The sequence below is a fragment of the Urtica dioica genome, chromosome 6 (genome assembly GCF_054948205.1).
Source record: "Urtica dioica subsp. dioica isolate 48M chromosome 6, U.dioica_male_clone48M_v1_H2, whole genome shotgun sequence".
Taxonomy (NCBI): Eukaryota; Viridiplantae; Streptophyta; class Magnoliopsida; order Rosales; family Urticaceae; genus Urtica; species Urtica dioica.
The window spans coordinates 36,393,170-36,418,229 of NC_142761.1; the positions used below are offsets into that span (position 1 = coordinate 36,393,170).

The window sequence follows — 25,060 nt, forward strand, 5'->3', positions numbered from 1 at the left end:
TGGGCATCAATTTTTCATTAATTATGACACTAATTTTTGAAAACTAGTCAATCTTATATTCTTTATAGTTGTACAATTACATTGAGTATACCCAATGTAAAAAATATCGATACAGATACCCATACCGAGGTTCTTATTTTATGGATATATCGAGTATTTACGGATATATCAACGGATATTCTATAACAATTTTAATACCGACTACCGATTATATCGGTGATATATCGATGATATATCGATTATCGACGGATATATCGACAAAAATCTTATAACAAAATATAATAAAATATGTACCACTATTTATATTTTTAAATTGGAAAAATGATATGAAATATCCAATTCAAACTATGACTTTTGCAAAATAGCCATATACTACTACAAAAACATTGATTAACAGCGTTTTTTAAACGCTGTGAAATATGATTGAAGGCGTTTTTTGCACGCTGTTGTATCGCATGAGGATAAAAGTATTTCACGGCGCCTAAAATAAACGCTGTCTAAAGTGGTGGCACGTAGGAGCCACGTAAGAATTTGGGCGAAAATGTTTTCACGGCGTTTGTATATAAGCACTGTCTAATGTTTTTCACAGCGTTTGTATATAAGCGCTGTCTATTCTTTTCCAACGTGGCATCCACGTGTCTTCATGGCGGGTAAGAAGTTTTCACAGCGTTTATATACAAACGCTGTCTATTCTTTTCAAAAGTGCCATCTTTTTAAGACGTTTATTTACAAACGCTGTCTAATGTAATTTTTTTTTAAATATATAAAAATTTGAATATTACAAAAAATTCATGCACGCAGTTTCAATATATATATATTCCAAAATCCGAACCTAAACATACCAATACGAATTTTTAATAATCCATTCAATAATTTCAAAATCAAATTCTATTATTCGTACTTTGTACCGTATATTTAAACCGAAACATATCAAACCATGTAAAGGAATGTTCATGCACCGGAAACACACTCACTTTACATTCACATTTGACGATTTGACTTCCGTGTCCATAAAGTTTAACACCATTTTGTACCATTCTTCTCGATACGCATCTATTGCCTCATCCGTATAACTCTTCAACTTTTCAAACTAATAATATATAAAAACGAGTTGTTTGTGAGTGAAACAATATATATACGTATTGAATATGTGTATTTAAATGTGTACATACCTCTTGCAAACATTTATGAAAATCTCGAGTTTCAACAATGTTTTTCATCATCATTGAAACAAAATAGCCACATTCAATTGTCGAAGGTTGTTTCGGTACCTGTAAAAAATATGTTAGATTGAAATATATAGTAATGGATATACTAGTTTAATTGTGCATATATATACCTTTGGAATTTTCCATGAAAACTTCTTGTTACCGACAAAGCTATCGAATGCTCTACACATGTATATAAAAGTTATAACAAAATAATCATAACTATTAATTTTAAATATATATATATATATATATATATATATATATATATATATATATACTAGTCTGAAACACGTGCTTCGCACGTGGTTGTTGTAGTTGTAATCAGTAAACAGTTATGTCACAAATGTTGCAATAATACCTTCAACGTCTTAGGCTGGGACTTGAGAGCTTTGGAAGTGACAGAAACAACCTCTCGAAAGATCTCATTTGTATCGTCTTCATCGTCGATTATCATAGCCAATACGCCTGGAGATATTTTTGCATATATTAGAAATTAAATATCTAAGCGTCATCGAGTGCCTAGAGAAAATAAAAAGGTAGGTAAGTAGAAAGTACCTATGGATTGAGATGAAGATCCTAATTCTTTCACCGAACCCTTCTTGAATAAATTCAGACTCCGATATAGGAATGTAGCGAAACTGTATACGAAGCTACAATTTGGATCATAACCAATTGGATTTATGTCCAAGCATGAGACATCATGCTCCAACTGCGCATGCTTGACCTCAGTCAAAACCCCATCACCAATTTCCAAGTATACCAAATGATTCAACACATACACGAGTTTAATCAGCAAAATCACTAACAATTTTATAATTTCGTTGTCTCCAAATTGAATAGGTTCAAGTTGAACTGAACAATACATGTGAAACCTAGATCCCAAATTCAATACCAAACTTTAATCAACAAAGAAAAATAAAAAACCAAATATCCAAAAGAAAAAAAAATTAAAAAAACACAAAAAAATGTCCATACCTTGTCCTGACCTCCAACATCCCAAACTGTTAAGCTAATGTTCTTGTATTCTACCGTCTCAACATTGAAGCCTGAAAAAAAAAAAAAAAAAAAAAAAAAAAAGATGTACAAATGCTTTACGATCGTGATTCAATACAAATAAGAAATTAAAAATTAATAGAGTGCATTGCTTATGGAACATGGTCTTCTGTATCTCAAAAACAAATTTAATCAACCCTGGAAATCTAAATACAACTCATTTGTCTTATGATATTATTACATGCACTAAAAAAAAAAATTGCTTCATGGTGGAGCGTTACGGAGACAATCTTAGACTGTAAAAATCTTTCTCACTTTCTTCATCTTCCTACGGCGAATGGGGCAAAAACCAGACTCCTGTGCTAACATGCGTTCACAATATATTCCATATAACCAATTCAAATACTGACCAATTTTTCTTTAAAAAAAAATATATAGCAACTGACTGATGGATACCTTGTTCCGCAAGTAAAGCAGGCTGCGCAATGTCCGCAAGGAAGAAAGAAACAGTCTCTCTGGGAATCGAAGCAAATAACATAGAGCCGGTGACGATTGGCATCGTAGTTTCCGTAGTTTTCCCCGTCCACCGCTGCCTTGCCGTCCAAGCAATCCTCTTCTTCGCCGGAAACATAATCGTAAGACGAGCCCCAACTTGACGTATCGTCGTCTTTTAGTATGAGCAACGGATCTCTCTCCGGTGCCACGTCATCCGACCGAAACCCTCCCGCGTCACAAAATTTGAAGGCCAACAGGACCACGATCAGCGAGCCTGCAAGACCGAAATCAAGGCAATTAGATAGGTCAATCGGTACAAGCTAGGTCAATTTAAAGAAAACTTTACCTGATCCGATTAGATAAGTGAGCCATTATGGTCCATAATACAGCTTGACATACTGGTCATCATCCATAGGAGAGTCCTAGAGGAAAAATGGCACATGTTCGGACTTGCATCGAGTGGTAAAACGAGAAAAGAGCTTCATGTTTACCTTGTTATGAGGAGCAGAAGTTAGTAGAGCTGTTTTTGAGCGGAGAAGAGAAAGTTTAACACTACACACGTGCTTGCCAAGTAAACAGCGGTAATACGCTTGGCTTGTGTTGTACACAAAAGACTTCATTGCGAACTTGAGCTCAACCTGTATACCATCACCGTCGTTCCAAAAAAAAAAAGATGAGATGTTATTTCCATGGCGATGATAGATGGTAGATTTACGAAGCTACCTCGACTTCCTCGGAGTTTAAATTCCCAACCGCTATGTAGTAAGCGGAGGAAGACGTAATTTCTTGTTCGATCTTACCGCTTCCTGTGAAGAGAGTCTAAACAAGCAGTTGATAGAAAATCGGACAAACTCTATATACTGAAGAAATGTTTTCCCAGTAATTCTTACCGTAGATTATATTCCATGACAGTGTTGTGTTTGGATAGGAAGGGTCATTTATCCACTCAGCCAGGCTTTCTCTACCTGCTGAATTCAACCCAAATAAAGAAAAAGAAGCAAAATTTTCATGGCTCAGAGCACTTAGTCATGTGGCCATAACTTTCTAGTTCTGGTATTTCGAACTTAATCACCTTTGGCAATTGTGAGCAAGAGAGGCGCAGAAGTTTGAGACTAGATAGTGTACTGAACACGTATAGTAGACCCTTTGTTCAGAAAGTACATCCACTCCTGTAACAAACAATTATTGCTCTTACAATTGAGTCTTCGAAAAAAAAACAAGAGATGAGATATCTTGCCTTGTGAAAATTTGTGGGCACGGACGTGCTATGCGTTTCGTTCCAAGCGGTCTCCACGTCCATCGGAGGTGGTTCAAAGAAGCCGTATAAAACCGTTGATCAAAAAATGGCACCACGTTCTGTACGCTGTCATAGTAAACCAACGCCAATAACTCGTGGATCTCACACTACAAAAAAAAAATTGCCTCGTGTTATTGACTGTACTTAAGAAACAATACAGCACATGTCTGACAAAACCCAGGCTACTCACTGGGTACAAGTATTTCTTAGGATCCAACTCATTCAATATAAGCATGAAAGAAACTCTAGCCCTTACTAATACAACTCTTTTTTCTTTATTATTAATTTAAATAAAAAACGAGAAAAAAACACATGTTGAGTTGATGTCTTTGCCAAAGCGAGACTCATAAGCAAACATCGTCGACTTCTCTTTCGACTTTTCTCGACTCTCTGCGGTAGTGTGTCACTCTTTCTCTATCCCGTCACATTGATGTGTTTGCTTCCGTCGTTCAGCAACAAGTCCACCTCCTATTTCCACAATGACAAAGGAAGGACATAATTAAACAAATATATAAAAAAAAAAAAAAAAAAAAAAAAACAACAGTACCTAGAAGTGTGTCTTGGTATGTTGTCGGTCATTTTCGGAAAACCCGAGACGCCAAGAAGGCACGTCGCTCAAAGGGCCGATGGTCAGGCCGGAGGTCCTGAAGAGCGGCAAGTCTTCAAGCCTTCGCCCAAACTCTTGACTCTTTGAGTCGAGCCTAGCCCCTCGAGTTGAGACTTGAGTCGGCTCCCCGAGTTGAGCTTCGCTCCTTGGGTTGAGCCTTGAGTCAGTCTCCTCGAGTCGAGCTTCGCTCCTCGAGTTGAGCCTTGAGTCAGTCTCCTCGAGTCGAGCTTTGCTCCTCGAGTCGAGTCACTCTCGTCAAATGGAAACCTTCATATTTCATGTGGCAAGAATGGTATTCAAAGGCTCGCAAGAGCCCGACGAAACGGGCCGTGCGCCGCGCGCGCAGCCGCGCCGGCCAACCAAGCACAGCAGCCTGCGCGCCGCGCCAGACAGGCCGCGCGCCGCGTCAGGCAGACCGCGCGCCGCGCCAAGACGCGCCCGCGCCGCGCGCTCCATGCGCCGCGCATCCTGCGCCGCGTCCAAAGACCCGCGCGCCGCGCTAGATGACCCGCGCGCCGCGCCCCCTGCGCCGCGCGCCGCGCGCCGCGCGTTGTGCGCCGCTCTTTGTGCGCCGCGCGCGCCGTGCGCCTCCAATTAATGCCACGCGCGTTCCTAGTCCCACATGGACGAAAAAGGAGCCTCCTAAGGCCCCCAAACACCTATAAATACCCCCTCCCATTGAGGGGAAAGCCATCCCATTCTTTCTCAAGGAACTTGAGACTTCTCTCCGCTTCTCTAGATGCCATCCTTGGCCTGAAGCGGATTCTCCACGATTTCTCGCTCTCGGAGATTCTGAAGCGCTTTCCGGGGACTCCCGAGTGCCGCCTCTCTTGATCGAGCGATTAATCTTGAGCCCACGAGTGCTCTAACGGTTTTCGACTGAAAATCGCCTACGCGTCTAGCACCCTAGACGCGTCCGCCATTTCTGACAAGAAATCGCCTACGCGTCCGGCATTTCCGACTAGGAATCGCCTACGCGTCCGGAATCTCCGCCACAACAAGGAACTCTTGACTTAGAGTCTTCCACGTCTCCAAAAGAGAGAAAACACACATTCTCTCTCGCGCTCGCGATCTCCGAAGTCCTGAGACGCCGCCGAGGACTCCTCGCGCCCCGTCTCCTTCGTCGAGTACGCTTCTCCATCAAGGCTCTGCGCCTCATACTGCGTATCACACGCTTGAACTACGTTCTGACCTGATCCCACGCACGGGTACGTAGGCAGCCGACAACCAAGGCACGGTCACTCCTCCTCCTCACCCCCTACCTCTCCCGAGAGGCGGGTTGATCGGAGAAAACCCTAGCTCGAGACTATCGGGTTCCCACTCTTGGCCCGGGTGCGATCACTTGGTCCGGCCTTGGATCGAACCGAGGTTTTAAATAGTTGTTCATTTTCGTGCGACAACATTTTGGCGCTAGAAGGAGGGGACTTCCCGACCTATTCAGCCCGAAATCCCTTCTGTTCATCTTCTTCTTTTCTTCTGCGAACTCAACCTTCTCGAACTTGAGAAACGATGAGTAACCAACCACCTGTACCTTCTGAGGGCGTGAACAACCCCGAAAACGTCGCTGGGACCAAGAAATACTTCTTGCGCTCCCGAGCTCATGGTGACGAAGAGTCGCTCCACGAAGAGAGCTCGACCCGCTCACCATCTCCATCTCCTGACAGCAGGGACAACCGCATCATGGAGCTGGAGGAGAGTATCCGCCAACTAAAGGCGAAGAACGCGAGGTACCACAGCCGACTGGCTGCGAAGCGACCCGCGCATGACACAATAACCCTCAACAGGGATCCTCAGAACCTCTACGAACTTCTCTTCTCCGGTTGTAAACTCATTACCGACTCCACATCCATCTCCTCCGTCCCTCTCTTCTCCGACTATTCCTTCGCCTAAGAACACTTCGCCGACCACCACCGGACCACCACAAGCGCCCGTCTCAGGTTCCACTGCCTCAGCCGGCCACCGGACCACCACAAGCTCCCGCTCCGACATCCTCAGTCACCGGACCACCAGGTTATCTCTCTCTCTCTCTCTCTCTCTCTCTCTCTCTCTCTCTCTCTCTCACTCTATCTCTGGCTCTGTCTTTCTCTCACTTATTTTCTCTGTTTCATCAGCCGGAGCTGCGCCGGCTCCGCCGCCGTCGCTGCTCCATCTCCGACAGCGCCTCAGCCACCGGACCTCACCGTCTCTGCCGTCCCTGCTGAATCTCCGACGCAAGGTTAGTGTTTTTATTTTTTTTTCCTGTTTAAGTATATATATGTATATACATTACTAATTAATATATGTATATATGTGTAATAATATATGTATATATATATATGTGTGTGTTTGTATGTATATATTATAGTATTGTATATTGTGTTAAGTAATTTTAGTTGGATTAGTTTAATTTAATGTGTAACTTAATTAGTATTAATTTGAAAATTAATTTAACATGTTAAGTAATTTGGTTAAGTTTAATAATTCTATTAGTTTAGGTTAAAAGTTTAAATTGATTGTAAATTAGTTAGTATTAATATGATAATTTCACATGTTTAATAATGTGATTAGTTTATATTAGGTTAAAATTAAGTTTTTATTGTTTTTTGACATGTTTTAATTGTTTTTTGACATGTTTTTTGACTTTTAATGAATTTAGATTAATTGTAAGTAAAATATTATTACCTAGAAATTGTAATTAGTTTAATAATTACATTTATGTTGCTTAGTTTATAATTAGTTAATTAATTTGTGATAAGTTTGTGTAGTTGATTTAACATGTAATTAATGAAATTGTAATTTAAATAAGAAAAATAGTTTTGTGACATGCTTTGATAGTTTGTGACATGTTTTGATAGTTTGTGATATTTTGTTTATTTCGGTTTTTCATTTATAAATGTTGTGATCGAACCACGGAGGTTCGGTTTAGGGCTGAGCTAATTTATACGATAGTTCTGGACGGTTTGTGTATGTTTTTAAATAATTTTGCAGGTTTTTGGTTTGTCAGTATAATAGGGGAAACTCTGCCGAAATTTCGGTAGAGTTTCGAATTAATTAGTCTAAAAACTCCCAACTTATTCAATCCGAGCTCAAAATAACATACAAGGATCCACACAAGGGTCGATTTCTTTTTTGGCTCATCGACATTTGAACGTAAGTTTGAAGGCGCGAATTATGACTCAAGTCGAGGATATGCAGCGACAAGCAGCGGAGTCAGGCCAAACGTTTGACATAGACCAGGCGGAGCAGTACGCGATGGATACTGTTCTCGGGCAACGTCGAGATTGGTATGTCGGGATAGGTCCCTCGATCCCTCGATCCTCGTATCTCTTGGCTCAGGCTCAGGACGACAGCTCGTCCTCAGGTTCTTCATCAAGGCGCGTTCCAGATCCAGTGGTTAGCGAGCTACAAGCAGCGTTGGCCGCACAACAGGCTGCAATGGAAGAGATGAGGCGTGAGCAACGAGCTTAGATGGAGACGTTTCAGCGACAGTTCTTTGCCTACACACAGCAGCATCCGTCTCCCATGCAGACATCCCCCGTGATGCTGCACCCTAGGACGACGCCGCCATCAGCTTTAATGCCGAATGTTCAGACGCCGCCATCCGCTTCAATGCCGAATGTTCAGACGCCGTCATCCACTACAATGCCGAATGTTCAGACGCCGCCATCCGCTTCAATGCCAAATGCTGATCAGACGCCAGGTTCGATAGAATTTCAGCGACATCATTCGAGCGCCAGCGCACCAGGCCGCCAAGGCGCACGAGGAAGATCTGGCGGAAGAGGAGGCCGTGCATTCCAGAATTGGAAGACTTCGAGTGAAAAAGAGAAACAAAAAGAATAGATTGTAATTTTTTTAATTTATTGAACGTAAATTATCAAATTTTATGAATTTAATATTAGAATTTCTATTAAATTATTTATATAATTATTCTAATTAATATTATTCAAATTATTTATTTAATTTAACAAAAAACTTATTTAATTAATTCTTAAATAATTTTTAAAATTATAATTTTTAAATAATTAATAGGCTGATTCTATTAGAATCAGCATTTAAAAAAAAAACTACAGACAATCAGATGCGACTAGTCGCATCTGATACCTTCGCGGGAAAAGTATCAGATGCGACTAGTCGCATCTGATTGTACTGTAACCCGCCAAAATATTAAGCGTGGAATTACTATCAGATGCGACTAGTCGCATCTGATACTTTTCCCGCGATGGTATCAGATGCGACTAGTCGCATCTGATACTATAATTCCCGCTTTAATATCTTATTTTCGAGGATATTTAGGTGCGAGAAGTCGCACCTAAAATGTCGCACCTAAAATCATCAGGTGCGACAAGTCGCACCTAAAATCATCAGGTGCGGACTTTCAGATGCGACTTTGTCGCATCTAAATTCGCACCTGATGATACTTTCAAGTGCGACATTGATGCTTTCAGGTGCGACTTTTGATAACATTACACTGACACACTCCTCCGTGCACGTCCAATCAATTTTGTCGCACCTGATGCTATCAATTGTACTAGTGTATATATATATATATATATATATATATAAATCTATGTGTGGTGGGGTATAAAAAACTGTCAAATACTTGTCCTTTACGTATATATTTATAGCTATGCATATAACATATATCAAGAAATGAAAAAAATAATCGAAGATATACTTGTCTTTTTTTTCTTTTGATAACATTACACTGACACACTCCTCCGTGCACGTCCAATCAATTTTAAAACTCTCTCTCTTTATTATGTTTCTCAATATCAAACATTAAAATAATAAAAAAAAAAAACTAAAATATTTGTAGCATGCATTTAAAACGTCTGATTGAATGTGGTGGGCCCATATTCTTCTTCCTTCTCACCCGCTAACCACACCAACACCATTGTTGTTCTGCAAATCCAGGAGAAAGCTTCAGATTTGGCAAAAAAAAAACGACATATCGACTTTCGTTTCTCCCGACTGTCTTCGAAACCCCACGAAAATAAATGCTTTTTGTTCATTAAAACTACCGAAAATGAGCGATCATTTTTTTGATCGAACTGCATGTCATTTCGCCGAACATCGAACGACATTTAACGACGAAACGACAATATACATCTTCGCCGGCCGTTTTTGCTCCGACAGCGACGCCGCCGCCGATTTTCCCCGAATTTCGCCGGCATTGATCAGATCATACACACGAAAAAAAAAAAATTAAAAGATAATGTATCATACCCGTTATTTTTAATCGATATTTGTGAAACAAATAAACAATTTTTTTGAAACGCACTTAAATTCATAAATGAAGATGTATGAAAATATTAGGTTTTTCTCATTATATATGTAAAAATGTTTTTTTGTAAGAAATTGTTTAATAAAGGAACAAAAATTAGAAAGCTCGATGATACATATATACAACTGTCAATATATTTCATAAATAATAAATTTATTTCAGGTTGAGAAGTCTTGGGTCTTTTAGGATTTTAGATTGTATTTAGTAGTAAAAAAAGCTTTCTAGAAAATAAATATAACATAGAATTTACGGAGAGAAATTTAAAGACTTGTGTCTAGCCAATTATTTAGATTTATAATGGTAAAATCCTTTGGAGAGCATATTTTAAACACTTCTTTTATCCCCTAAAATTTTATTGAACGACAATTCTGAGACTCGTCATACAATATTGTAGCACATACAACATCATTCCTATATCGAACAAACTCTCTTATAAAATCAAACCATAACTGACTTGAACGGCAGATTTGGCTTTTTTATAGGGGAAACAGTTGTAATTCTTTGTCCAGCGTCTGTAATGGCAAACGGAATTTTCCTTGGCAATCCATTCACAGTTCGCACACGTATCTGGACCGGCCTTGTCTCTGGCATTGAAGATGTCGAACCACTTGCTTTCAATTTTTCCCTCCGGTGATTTCCACCAGAAGTTACAGAAAAAGTGAGTCGTCTGAAAGAAGTTCACTCTGAACTTGAACCAGTATGACTGTCCCTTTTTGAGGATGTGGGGCCCAAGATCGTCGTCTTTGGACTTGCAGTGAACTGTCAGCGTTGTGTTAGGGCTAATATCGTTTGTTATTGTGACCCTTATTTTCTCAAGCGGAGCACCGTGGCTTAATCCACTAGCATACAACAGGATCACAACAAGAAGGGAAATTCGGAGAACCATTGTTGATGTGAGAATTGAGAATTACAAATTAGTGAAAGAGCTATTTTGTGCTTCTTATCTGGTGTTTGTATGGTGTATTTATAGGGCGTGGATTGGATTACATAATGGGAACGGTTGCATTGAATTCATTGTACACTTAATTGATTATATTTGGCATACTATAAATTAATAATACGAAATAAATTATATGCTTTTGATCATATATGAATGCTATGCTTGATACTCTTCACAATGTTATCGTATCAAATAATATGGATACATAGTCAAAATCTGGAAACTTAACAATTTATATATATATATATATATATATATGTATATATATATATATATATATTCTCGAAAAGGATATGGAAATTTTATCACAAAAAAGAAAAAAAAAACGAAATGCTTTATCATATAAATAAATGGATCGATATCTTTGCCAAAAACGAAAAATAAATGAAAGGATACTGTAGTTAAAGCCCGGTGACGATATATTCATTCAAATCTTATAAGCTGTAATTTTTATCTGTTGAGTTCCTCCTAAAGTTAATCAGCCGAGAGATTTAAAGAATATTTACAGTTAATTAGAATCAATTACCATGTTCTACTAGAAAGAAAAAAGGCTGATTAAAGTAATATAACATTGCAATAACTCACGAAATATCAAACAATTAATCATGAGTGAAATGGTTAACAAATAGAGAAACATCGCCAATATTTTTCGGTTTTATTATGATATATTATCATTGTTACTCAAATAATCCGAAAAAGCCAAACGGGTCCTCGGAACGCCGAGAACAAAAGGAATCCAGACTAGAGTTCGAGTTAAATAGGCCCGAGAACTCACGAAAGATAAAGAACAATTCGTTCATAAGTCAAGAACGGCCCCTACCGAGCAGACTTCATAGAGAAGATAAGCTGATAGGTCAAAGACTAGTCAAAACAAATCAAACACGTGTAAATAAACAAAGCAAAATGCTCACTTCGACGGTTACGACCACGGAAAGCACGAAGAATAACTACCCACTAAACGCACAAACATAAAGAAGCCGAAGTGGTAATCGTCAGAGACGTGGGATTGATCACCCCACGTTATCGATTCAAGGCAACTATAAATAGAAGAAGAACTCAAAGGACAGAAAAGGGAATTTTTTACGAGCAAACTTGTCATAGTTTTTACTTATTAAATCTCCCCATTATTTACTTCCTTACACGAGATTCGTCTGTATTTTGGAAAAGTCTTGCCTAAACACTTAACCTTCTCGGGACTTACGTTCTCGGAACTCACTGTATTTTGTGAGATATTATTGTACTATTTTTACAGGTCAACAGTTTGGCGCTATAAGAAAGGGGAAAAAATTCATTGGCAATCAATGGCAAGCTCGTCCAACCCACCTGACAATGTTGCCGATCGAGAGATCGAACACCACAACCGCACTCTACTGCTCATAGCAGATGAAATTGAGGAGCTCCTCCCCTAGCCTAGTTTAGCCGAGCAATTCAAGGAGATGCAAGAGCGTCTCCTAGAATTGGAAGCCAGTAACAAGTAGCTGAGAGGAAGGCTCCAGACAAAAAAGGTCACCCTGCGTAGCGCTGTGGTGATCCCAGATGACGAACGCTTACACCAGTCCATGAAAGAACCCATCGAGCCGGAACAAGGGGCTAAGAAGTCCCGAATGTACACCAAGGACTGTTACGAGCGAGAAGAAGACGACATTGAATCTGAAGGGTACCTAGCTAGTCAGGAAAAGATTCCTGATCGGTATCAACCCTTTACTGAAAAAAGCTAGTCTCTGTTCATGAAAGATCATGAAAAAGGTTCAAAACCCGAGGATAGCGCAAGCACCGATGAAGCCAACTTCAAAAGTTTAGAGCGCCAGATTGAAGAAGTGGCTCTGGATCAGAAGGAGCCTACCCTAAAAATAGGGGAAGCTGTGTCTCCATTCACGGCGCAGGTGTTAGAGCATCCACTGCCAAATCGCTTTAGAATGCCAAGCATCCCGGTGTATGATGGAAAGACAGACCCAGGAGATCACCTCGATACCTTTTCATCTTGGATGCTTATGCATGGAGCATGTCCTGAGGTGATGTGCCGAGCTTTCTAGATCACTCTGGCAGAATCAACCAAAAGGTGGTACCAAAAAATCAGGCCTAACTCACTAGGATCCTGGAAGCAGCTAGCGAGAAAATTCATGGAACAATTTGTTGGCTCAAGCTCAGGGAAAACTCCCAATGACCGAATTTTGGCGGTAAGGCATGCCCATGATGAAACGTTGAAGAACTACATTAACCGCTACTCGAAACAAGCGCTTCAAGTCGATGATCTGAACAAAGATTTCAAACTATTCGGCATCACCTCAGGGATTCGAACAGAATGAGAATTCTGGTGGTCCCTCTAAAAGACCAGTCCTCGAGATTACAATGACTTCCTCAAAAGGGCACATAAATACATCAATGCCGAAGAGGCCAGGCATGCGGCACGAAAGGTCGAAGCTCCGAAGCCTTGGCGGAAAGAGCACTAGGGATATCGGTCAGAAGACGTGCGCCCTCCAAAAATGATCCGATCAGGTGCAGGGCCACTAAAGCCTTTCACGAGTAAGTACAATAACTATCATCCTTTGAACACTTGAATAGATGAAATATAAAACTTTACTCAAGATCAAGAAGACTTTCCAAAGCCAAATCAGATCAAGAAAGATATGTTTAAGAGAAATAAGATGAAATACTTTGCTTTCCAACACGACATCAGCCACAAAACTGCAGACTGCTTCAACTTGAAAGAAGCAATCAAGGCTCTAGTTCGTATAGGATTGCTAAAAAAGTTCCGATCAGATCAGAAGGAGCCCGAAGAGCAGAAGAGGGAACAATCGAAGTTCCCAGAAGAGTTATGTAAGGGAAGCTCAGGCAGGACATCGACAGATCCTCTTCACAGCGAACATAGGCCAAGCAATATCATCGGGCACAGCTCGGAACCAATCACCTTCATCGCGGAAGACGCACGATGGGTGATGTTTCCGCACAATGATCCCCTGGTCATCTCTGCCCTCATCGGTAGTCGGAACGTCCATCGAATCTTGGTGGATACCGGGAGCGCCGTCGACGTCCTCTATGAAGAAACCTTAGATAGAATGGGTCTTAAGAAAGACTCATTGGCTCATTTTCCTATTAACCTCTACGAATTCATGGGCGACTCCGTAAAACCAAGAGGTGTCATTTCGGTCCCCTTGATTCTAGGACAAATCTCGAGGACAAAAACTGTAAACACCCAATGGGTGGTAGTCCCTGGTAAGTCTTCCTTTAACGCCATTATAGGAAGACCCACCTTGCAAGCGCTCGGAGCCATAACGTCAGTGGAATATCTTAAAATGAAATTCCTAATCGATCAAGGAGTCGGGGAAGTACAAGGCACGCAGACATTAGCCAGAAGCTGCTACGCCGACTACCTAAAGAGCAGCCAGGAGAAAGATGCCCACAATGTGATGACCATCAACGTCGACTTCGATCCCCGCTTGCCAAGCCGAGGAGTCATCGGCCCATGCAACGAAGTCGAAGAAGTCCTTCAAGACCCCGAGCAGCGACATAAAAAGATTAGGATCGGGAAATATCTCGAATCGGGTACCAAACAAAACCTCATCTCTCTCTTGTCAAAAAATTTAGATATCTTTGTGTGGTGTCAAGCCGGTATGGTAGGGATAGATCCCAAGCTAGTATGTCATAGGCTAAATATAGACCCCAAAGTTAAACCAATTAGAAAAAAAAGGAGAGCTCTGAATAATGAATGGTACTTAGATTTGAAAGAAGAAGTAGATAAGCTAGTCTCCAAAAAATCTATCCGATAAACTAAATATCCAGGTTGCGTAGCCAACCAGGTACTGGTTAAGAAACCTAACGGGAAATGGCAAACCTGTGTGGACTTCAGAGACTTGAACAAAGCCTATCCTAAAGATAGTTTCACAATGCCGAGGATAGATTAGTTAGTAGACGTTATGGTCGGGCATGAATTATTAAGTTTCATGGATGCTTACTCGGGATACAATCAAATCCCTATGCATTGCCCCGACCAAGATCATACTGTTGGAATAGATCTAGGGTTTAAGAAAAGATTATCGCTTCTACCAAGCGGAATATAAAATTTCTTTAAAAACTCGTAAAACGTTTTTATTACAACCTAGACAAAGTGCATGAGCGTATAATTTAAAATTTTAAAAATACTTTGAGTTTTCACTCGGTACCAACCTTGAATGGAGCTCGGGCGTTGAGAAGCCTTAGGAAGGTTGAATCGCTCGTCTCCCCACTTAGCTCGCCTCCCACTAGTCTTCTTGAACCTATGAGTAACCATGAATGTTTCTACCATTAGAGTCTTTCGAGTATGGTTAGGATTTAGTGTGTGTGCACTTTTAAACACTATGACTCAAGAACTTGTCTTGGAGCCAATGAGCTAAAACAAAAATACTAGGTCTAATGAGGACCTAGGTGCCAAAACAAAAAAACAAGAAGAGAGAGAGAGAGAGAGAGAGAGAGAGAGAGAGAGAGAGATAGAGAGAGAGAGAGAGAGAGAGAGAGAGAGACTCTCAATCTCTAATATTGTGTGTTGTGAATTGGGAATGAGGTGTGGTATTTATAGGAGGAGGATATGCTTTGAAAAGGTAGTTTCCTCTTTTCTATTGAATATCACATATTAATGAGGAAATCCTTGTTTCCTTTTCTCCCCCCTTGGACGTCCAACACATGTCATCAAGGCACTTGGATTTATTTCCTCGTCTGTTTTGCTCTCCCTTTGGCCGTCCAACATGTTTCCTCATAGAGGAAATTTGTTTCCTCTTTTTCTTTTGGCAAGTCTCTTCATACACATCAATGCACAAAATAAACTCTCTTTCTCTCTTATGCTTGGACGGTTTTAAGAACTTCTAGAACATGCTTCTAGATGTTTCTTTATTTGTTTATGATAACATAAGAAAAACCCATATAGAATTTTCACATAAAATTCCATGAAATGAAAGTCAATCCTCAAGACCCAATTCTTTAATGTGGCCGTGTGGACTAGATTCATTGTCATCATATGACAATGTCAAAAAACTTATTTATTGACATTCATACCATCCTATGTCCAAAAGGACAAAATTACCATTTAGACAATTTTCGTAAAACTTGTCTAGTTCAACATTTGAACTTGTTTTGACTTAGCTTTCTTGCTTAACTAATCCTACTCTAATGACTTTTGGTAGTAAACTCATGGATCCAAATGAACAAAGCTTGAGCTAGCATACTTGGACTCAAAAGTTCACAAACCTTTTCCAAGTTCTAGCTTAATGTCAACTTACTCCACTAAAGAGTTGACACTGAAGTCTCTCGGTTCAAATGGATCCATTGAATTTATCTATGTTTACCCTTCATGAATATCATCAACTAGATGGGATTTTCAAAATTACTATTTTACCCTTCTAGTTGTTATTTCCTCAACTCCTTTGTCGCTTATGAATAAGTAGAAACAGTGCATTGACGAGGAGCTAAAAAGTCACATTGATTCATCCAAAAGAGTCATGACTCAATTTGGACACTAGCCAGTTCATTTATTCACATTTCAAGGAACAAAGCATGAGGTGATATACTTTGCATTTCAGCAATCTTGTACATGAATTCCGTATCTATGAGATCTTCACAAAGTTGTACATGACATCTTCATAACTTATTACTTCACCAATAGGTCTTGTCTATATCACATAGTGAATCTAGAACTCTGACTCTCTCAAATGAGATACGTAAGCGATGAAATGTCATGTCTCATTTCAGGATTGAGGTAAGCATGATGCAATTCATACATAGTGACTCTGAGAAAGAAGAGGTTAAATGGTTTGTTCTTACAATGTCTCTAGAAGTGCACTGATCAATTCAGTATATTCAGAAGATACCTAGAATGAACTATAGAGTTTTCAACTCTCTATGCCTCATAACTAGACATCATAGATTCTCCTAACAATCATACTGAGATCAATAGCCCTTTGACCCTTAGATTGTGAATATACTGTTTTAAGCAAACCATGAAGAGTTTGTTCATGTAAATCTATATTTGATCTTTATTTGTTGTTAGATTTGTTTAAGGACTAAAGACTATAGTTTATCATAAAGCTTCAAACAGACAAGGAAGAATGAATGAACGTTTCAACTTTTATTAATTATTCAGCAGTTACAAGCAAGAATCTTCGTGAGACTTTATTACATTAAAACATATATAAGTAATGACTAGTACTCTTATTGTGGGCAACAATGCGAACATATACTGTGTTTATAATAGACCGAGGATTTTACTGCTACACAGTAATACCCTTCAGGTTGAAAAACAACGGAGCCACTTATCAAAGGTTGGTAAATAAAATGTTTACAGATTTACTTGGAGTCACTATTAAGTCATACATCGATGACCTCCTTGTGAAAAGTCGAAAAGTTAATGAACACACCGAGGATAAGTGAAGGAGACAAGCTAGCAAAGAAATAAGATGGCTGAAGATAAGGAAAAGTGGTAGGATTTTCTATTAGTTGTCTTTGTTATTAGAAGTTCTTCAATGGTAAGAGCTCACTATATCCATATTGATAATTAATCTTTTTCCCAAGCTTTATTTTATAGTAATACATCAAAAGTCAGGCTATCAGATTTATTCAGCAATTTTTTTTCTCGTGTCTCTTTTAGTGGACAACTAGCTAGGGTCTATCAGAGTTTTACTTTTGAAGAGATCAACAAGGTGACTTATGTGTATTCTCTCTTGAAATTAAGCTATGCTGGATATGAAGCCTCCTTGAAACATCGAAGAAGTCCAGAAGCTAGTGGGATGCATAGCGGCGTTGAGTCGATTCATATCCAGATCGACGGACCAAAGCATCCACTTCTTCGATGCATTAAGAGGCTCGAAACACTTCGAGTCGACCGAGCAATGCAACAAGGATTTCGAGTCCTTAAAAGAGTACTTCTCATGGCCTCCAACCTTGAGAAAGGTGGAAGACGGAGAGCCCTTGGAAATATATCTGGCCGTCTCAGAACGTGCAGTAAGCTTGGCGCTAATAAAAAGTGACGGGAAGCACCAACTTCTAGTATATTACACTTCTCGGCGTCTCAACGACGTAGAAGGAAGATATCCAGAGCAAGAGAAGCTGGCATTCGTTGTCATAACCGCCTCAAGGAAGTTAAAACACTACTTCCTGGCTCACCCATAATGATACTGCCAAACTTCCCGCTTCGACAAATCCTTTAAAAGCTAGACGTGTCAGGAAGGCTGATGTAGTGGTCGATCGAGCTAACACAGTACAATATCTATTTCAAGCCCCGACCAGCCATCAAATGGTAGGTTGTGGTGGATTTCATTACCGAGTTCACATACAGACCGGTAGAATACCCCGCATGGGAAATGCATGTGGATGGTGCAGGAAATGCGTTGGAGTGGGAATCGCACTCACCAGACCAGACGAATACAAAGTTAGCCACTCAGGGATCTTCTTGCGACCCTGTCCCTGTCATCCAAATCCAACACCTAAGCATTCAAGAAGGGAACCTAGTCATTCAAGTAAGACATCATGCAAGCTGGTAGGCTCTGATCAAGGAGTACTTGAGAGATGGAACCCTACCGGAAGTCAAGTCAGAAGCATGGAACTTAAGGTTCCGAGCAGCAAGATATATGCTAGAGGAAAACACGCTCTACAACTCAGGATTTTCCAGTCCTTTTCTGAGGTGTCTAGACGAGGACGAGGCAGAATATGCCCTCAAAGAAATACGTGATGGAATTTACGGAAGTCACATTGGGACAGAAGCATTGGCGCAAAAGATACTCCGACAAGGATTGCATTGGCCCACAATAAAGATGGATGCTCAAGATATGGTGAAAAAGTGCCAGAAATGTCAGAAATTCTCGAACATACCACAATTTCCATCTTCTCCGATAGATCTCATCGGAGCATTACCAATTGGAAAAGAAGGGTGCATGTACGCCATTGTAGCTGTTGATTATTTTTCAAAATGGGTCGAAGCCGAACCCTTGAATAAAATCACGGCACACAATGTAGAAAAATTTGTCTGGAAAAATATCATAACAAGATTTGGAATCCCAGTCAAAATTGTATCCGACCACAGAACCCAATTTTACAGTGATTCATTCAAAAAATTTTGTGAAAAATATGGTATTAACTAAGTGTTTTCTACTCCAGTCCGACCACAAAGAAATGGGCTAGTCAAAGCTGTCAACAAAATCATCAAGCATGGTCTGAAGACAAAACTAGACAACCACAAAGGGGCTTGGGTAGAAACGCTCCCCGAAGTCATATGGTCGTACCGAACAACCAGCCACTCCGCAACTGGAGAAACACATTTCTCTCGCATATACGGTTCTGACGCTCTAATTCCAACAAACGTTATGGTCCTGACAATACAAAGAGAAAACTACTCAATAGAGGTAAACACCGAAAATCTCTGCTTAAATCTCGATCTACTAGAAGATAGACGAGAAAAAGCACGATTAAGAAATCTAGCTAACGAACAAGAGTTTTTCGATAGTTTAACAGGAAGGTCCGACTACGTAGATTTAAGATTGGTGATAAAGTCCTTCGAAAAATCTTCCTCCACACCAAAGTGCGACAAGAGAGAGCACTCGGAGCAAAATTGGGAAGGACCATACATCATCAAGGAAGACTTGGGGAACGGGGTATACCTGTTACGATAACTGAATGGAAACATGGAGAAAAATCCATGGAATGCCGAGCATCTTCGCCATTTTGTCATTTAGTTTAAAATTTGCAGAAAATTCAAAAAGCGGCTTGGTCGCAAGTATATGTACTTTTTAATCTTAAAAAAACGGCATGGCCGTGTTCATAGGCAATGATGTAATCACAACGTATCAATATATTATTTCTCTTTTTCTCCTTTCTTTGTTATTTATTTAAAAACTACTAGTATAAACTAAACATATTTTAAAAAGGTACGAAACAAAAACTCGATCCCGATAACTAAAGATCAATTTTAAGTGTAACATTTTACCAATCGTTCCATTTTCTCACTTAAATAGGTCAATTTTGAGTGGGAAAGACCAAAAGTACTTAGAAATATTTTCACTTAAAAATATTTCCACTTCAAAACATTAAGCAAAAGAAACAAGTTTTACTTAGAAGTATTTTCACTTAGAAATACTTTCATTTAGAGATATTTTAACTTCAAAAGGTTTTTAACAAAAGCAGATATAAATAAAACAAGATCAATTGTGCTGAGTATAAGAAGATTTAAATAGCATTACAATATTAAAAGGTCCGACCACGGACCGATAGTTCAAAACCCTTTATCGGGTTAAAAAAAAGGAAGAAAGTTTTTTCATCAAGTTTGTCCGGGCGTGTCCACGGCTACATCTAAGGGAGACGCTTGATTTGGATTACCCTCAGTCGAATCAGACTTATCATCCAGGTCCGTGGTATCCAAAGTAGGATTCCTCAGACCTAAGATTTTAACTACTTCGATGAGCACTAGTACAAAAAAGACTAAAATTCACACCCAAAAATACTTTTATATTTTTCGGCACCGAAATTCCGTACCTAAAGTTCTTTTCGCACCCGAAAGTTATGCAAAAGTCATAACTTTCGGGTGGGAATTTTATGTGCGACTTTTCGCACCCATATTCGCACCCAATTATGACTGAATGTATGTTGAAAATAGCGAGAAAGTATTTTGGGTGCGAAAAAGTCGCACCCGAATTTGCAGGTAAGCTTTTGGGTGCGACTTTTTGTTGGCATTGGTGCCCGCAAGAATAGTAGTAGTAATTACTTATATACACTCGTTGTAATAAAGTCTCACGAAGACTCTTGCTTATAACTGCTGAATAATTAATAAAAGTTGGAACTTTCATTCATTCTTCTTTGTCTGTTTGAAGCTTTATGATAAACCATAGTCTATAGCCCTTAAACAAACCTGACAACAAATGAAGAGTCAAATATAGATTTGCATGCAAAAAAATTTCATGGTTTGCTTAAAATAGCATATTCACAATCTAAGGATCAAAGGGCTATTGATCTCAGTATGATTGTTAGGAGAATCTGTGATGTCTGGTTATGAGGCATAGAGAGTTGGAGACTCTATAAATCTTCCTTGTTATCTTCCAAAGATACTGAATTGACTAGTGCACTTCTAGAGACATTGTAAGAACAAACCATTTAAACTCTTCTGTCTCAGAGTCACTATGTATGAATTGCATCATGCTTACCTCAATCCTGAAATGCCTCAATCCTGAAATGAGACATATCATTTCATAGCCTACGTATTCTCATGTATATGAGAAAGTCAGAGTTCTAGATTCACTATGTGATATAGACAAGAATTATTGGTGAATTACTAAGTTATGATGATGTCATGAACAAACTTTGTGAAAATCTCATAGATACGAAATTCATGTACAAGATTGCTGAAATGCAATGTATATCATCTCGTGCTTTGTTCCTTGGAATGTGAAGAAATGAACTGGCCAGTGTCCAAATTGAGTTATGACTTTTTTGGATGAATCAATGTGACTTGTTAGCTCCTCGTCAATACATTGTTTCTAACTTATTCATAAGCGACAAAGGAGTTGAGGAAATAACAATTAGAAGGGTAAAATGGTAATTTTGTAAATCTCATCTAGTTGACGATAATATTCAATGGATTCACTCATCACAATTAAGAAGAATTATTGATTAGAAAATATATTCATTTGAACCGAGAGATTTCAGTGTCAGCTCTTTAGTGGAGCCAGTTCACATTAAGCTAGAACTTGGAAAAGGTTTGTGAACTTTTGAGTCCAAGTATACTAGCTCAAGCTTTGTCCATTTGGATCCATGAGGTCACTACCACAAGTCATTAGAGTAGGATTAGTTAAACAAGAAAGCTAAGTCAAAACAAGTGCAAATGTTGAACTAGACAAGTTTTACGAAAATTGTCTAAAGGGTAATTTTATCCATTAGGAAAGAAGATAGTATGAATTTCGATAAATAAGTTTTTTTTGACATTGTCATATGATGACCATGAATTTTAGTCCACTCGGCCATGTATTAGAGAATTGAGCCTTGAGGATTGAATTTCATTTTATGGAATTTTATGTGAAAATTCTACATTGGCTTTTCTTATATTGTCATGAACAAATAAAGAAACATCTAGAAGCATGTTCTAGAAGCTAAATTTCGTGCACTTTCATCAGAGAGAAAGGGAATTTATTGTGTGCATTGATGTATGAAGATACTTGCCAAAAGGAAAAGAGGAAACAAATTAATAGCATTAAGCTATCAATTTGGGCGGCCATATAGAGGAAAGAGAAAACTAATTTCCTACCTTGGTATTTTGATAGGAATGAGAAATAAAGATTGTGCTCATGAATACTTGATATTCAATAAAAAAAAAAAAAAAAAAAAAAAAAAAAAAAAAAGAGGAAACTACCTCTTCAAGACTATCCCTCCTCCTATAAATACCACACCTCATTCACAATGTTGAACACACAAGTTTTAGAGATTGAGAGCCTCTCTCTCTAGACTAGGCCGACCATCTCTCTCTCTCTCTCTCTCTCTCTCTCTCTCTCTATATATATATAATTATATATCTTCTTGTTCTTTTATTTTGGCACCTAGATCCTCATTACACCTAGTATTTTGTTTTAGCTCTTTGGCTCCAAGACAAGTTCTTGAGTCATAGTGTTTAAAAGTGCCCACACACTAAATCCTAACCACACTCGAAAGACTCTAGTGGTAGAAACGTTCGTGGGTACTCGGGTTCAAGAAGAAGTGAATGAGACGAGCTTAGTGTGGAGACGAGCGTTTCAACCTTTCCGAAATCTTCTCAATGCTCAAGCTTCTATCAAGGTTGGTACCGAGTGAAAACTCAAAGTAGTTTTGAACTTTTAAATTATACGCTCATGCACTTTGTCTAGGTTGTAAAAACGTTTTATAAGTTTTTAAAGAAATTTTTATATTCCGCCACTAACTAGAAGCAATAATCTTTTCTTAATCCTAGATCTGTTCCAACACTTTTCGCACCCAAAAGTCATTTGCATTTACCTTTGGGTGCGAAAAAGTCGCACCCAAATTTGGCGGTTAGACTTTTGGGTGCGACTTGTCGCAGCCAAAAGTTATTCTCCTTTACTTTTGGGTGCGACTTTGTCGCACCCAATGTTTTTGACCGGTCAAAATTTATACAAAACGGGGGAATAGACCTCTTAAAACATTTGGACTTTTGGGTGCGACTTTGTCAACCTTTATTTTTAGGTCCGACTTTGTCGCACACAAAGGTTTTAATGAACTTTTGAAGTCGCACCTAAATTTTAAAAAAAACAGCGAAATTTTTTATTTGCTTCAATGTCTTTTGGGTGCGACTTTTCGCACCCGAAAGTCTTTTTTGTCCGACTTTTAGGTGCAAAAAGTCGCACCCAAAAGTCATCTGCATCGAAAAACTATATTTGTAGTAGTGGAGGCCGGCGTTGTAAAGATCATCTCACGAATGCTTTATAGGCCTCCACTCCTTCTGAGCGAGCTGCAGCATGAACGGCCTCGAGATCGATGCAATGCTTCTCTTTGAGCTCCGACCTGACCTTCTCCACATCGGCTCTGGCCGCATCACGCTCCTTGAGGAAACTATCGTTCCTTTTCTTGAGCGAGTAAAGCTCGGTGCCAACCGTGTCCACCAAAGTCACGGCCCTAGCAAGAGCCTTGACAAAACCAAAGCAAACCATGACAAAAACCACTAAGGTATAAAGTCAAAAAGAAATAGGCACATACCAAAGCAGAGGCCTAGGAAACCGACTCCAGGCAATCCACGGTTGCTTTCGACCGCATGGCCCCGACATCATCCGCAGACAGATGTCCTTGAAGGAAAGCCATGGTCAGAGCTAAGTGGTCCCCAGCACCGGAAGGCTCAGCAACATCAGAGAATGCCACCTACGAAGCGTCGACCGCCTTAAGCGGGTTCGGAGTCGTGGTCTTGCTCGGTGGGGCCGTCTTATGTGCCGCCCGCTGTCGCTTTGGATTGGCCGGGACGTCGCCCCGGGCAGCTCTTTTTCGTCCCATCTCTGTAAGAGACCAAGTAAATCTCACTAATTAATATGGTTAGTAAATTTCAAAAGAAAACAATAAGTTAAGAAATCACCTACTTGAATATGGGTAAAAGTAATAGCTCTCTAAAGTGTCGGGGTCTCACAACATGTAAATCGATCAATCCGACTTCGACAAATCGAAGATATGAGATCGATCAAGGAGGTCTTCATCATTGTACTAAGGCAACAGACTTGAGAACAAGAGAAAAAGCGGAATTAGATAAAGTAATAAAAACGAAACTAAGAAAGTTTTTAATAAGAGACTAAACCGCACTAAGCACCGAGAACTCCGAAGCGATCAAACATTTATCATATGAAAAGTCACCCTCGACCCAGAAAAAAAAATAATCCTTTCATTTTTTATGGCTGCTGGGAAGGTGGTTAACAACCTTCTCGGAGTTATCGTGCAAACAAGGATAGTAAAAACCATGTTGGTCCAGAGACGACTTTAAACTACACACTGGAGGCCGATAGTAGAACTTGGCCAAGAGAACCGTCATCCCGACAAACATCTGATAGACGTTGGGGACGAGTTGAGTCCACAAACTAAGAAATAAGCGGATGCATGGGCAATCCGCTAATCACCCTCAAGTTGGCAACTTTAAGTGCCACCTTCCCAGGCGGAGGATTACAAGCCCGCTCGTGCTCCTCAGGAACCAAAAAAACGATACTCTTGAGTATCTGAAACTCCTTGCGTACTCTTGCAAAATATGAAGGAGAGACCCGAGAAGTCCATTGGGTGACCGAGAACTGCCATCCCTGCGTTCAAGAACGTCCTCGTCTAAGCTGTCCCACTACTACAAATTTGGTTTTCTGATGCGCATGACTATCAGGTGCGACTAGTCGCACCTAAAAGTCGCATCTAAATGACTTTCAGGTGCGACTACTCGCACCAGATTGTCAACCCGAAGTGACAAAAATTTCGCTAAATTTGTTGTTTGCTTTTGAGTATCAGGTGCGACGAGTCGCACCTGATAGTTTCAAAAACTATCCGGTGCGACAGAGTCGCACCTGATAGTTTCAAAATTTTAAGCGGGCCAACTCCCCCCCTCATTATTTCATTCAAGATTGACGTGGCATTCTGGATTATTTTTTATTATCGGGTGCGACTAGTCGCACCTGATAAATCTTTCGGGTGCGACTAGTCGCACCTGAAAGTTAGGTTTTTCTATAAAACAAAATCGTCTGCACTTCGTCTTCCTCATTTCGAAACCGCCGCTCCAAACAGAAAAAAATCCCTCTCTCTCTCTCTG

General features: G+C 39.7%; 1 long non-coding RNA gene and 2 pseudogenes across 1 annotated transcript; all 3 read right to left on the bottom strand.

Moving 5' to 3' along the window:
• Nucleotides 1–822: 822 nt before the first annotated feature.
• LOC149393839 (uncharacterized) lies at nt 823–1,423 on the bottom strand. Its single transcript, XR_016299946.1, has 3 exons — nt 1,340–1,423; nt 1,173–1,271; nt 823–1,090 (listed from the first exon to the last, which is right to left on the bottom strand). It is a non-coding gene; the product is annotated as an uncharacterized LOC149393839 (long non-coding RNA).
• Nucleotides 1,424–2,495: 1,072 nt separating this feature from the next.
• On the bottom strand, nt 2,496–6,592 carry LOC149393840 (E3 ubiquitin-protein ligase APD2-like; annotated as a pseudogene).
• Nucleotides 6,593–9,451: 2,859 nt separating this feature from the next.
• Nucleotides 9,452–10,752, bottom strand: LOC149393841 (S-protein homolog 29 pseudogene; annotated as a pseudogene).
• Between the last annotated feature and the right edge of the window lie 14,308 nt (nt 10,753–25,060).